Consider the following 398-nt stretch of genomic DNA (forward strand, 5'->3'; position numbering starts at 1 on the left):
TCTCCCCTCTCCTCGCCTCACAAGACAAGCGCTTGCTGCTGGAAATGGGTTTTGTCACAGGCTGAGGGCTCTCAGAGGGAAAAGACCCTGTTGCCGCAAGTGCTGATGGAGAAGCAGGTTCCTTTGAGGACATCTTTGACATGTGGGCCCTGCTGGAAGCCGACATCTCCCTCCCCAGCCACCCAGCTGAGGGGTGCTAACATGCGATGGCCCAACACCATGACCCGTTTTTTATTTTTCTTGTGAACAACTGGCTTCTGGGTGCCCTTCTAGAGGGCATCGGCTGAGGACGACTTCATTTCATCACTGTCTGGACCATCACCAGAACCTCTGCTCTCTAAATTCAACCTGGAAACTGCCCATCGGGAAAGGACCTGGGGGGGCTGGTCAGCAGCAGC

General features: G+C 55.3%; 1 protein-coding gene across 1 annotated transcript in view; it reads right to left on the reverse strand.

Annotated features, from left to right (window-relative positions):
* Positions 1-398, reverse strand: part of SIRT6 (sirtuin 6) — a gene marked incomplete at its 5' end in the record, with an annotated part of 5,441 nt that overhangs the window by 3,236 nt on the left and 1,807 nt on the right. The window lies entirely within an intron of this gene.

The sequence above is a fragment of the Buceros rhinoceros genome, unplaced genomic scaffold, assembly GCF_000710305.1.
Source record: "Buceros rhinoceros silvestris isolate BGI_N320 unplaced genomic scaffold, ASM71030v1 scaffold21578, whole genome shotgun sequence".
Taxonomy (NCBI): Eukaryota; Metazoa; Chordata; class Aves; order Bucerotiformes; family Bucerotidae; genus Buceros; species Buceros rhinoceros.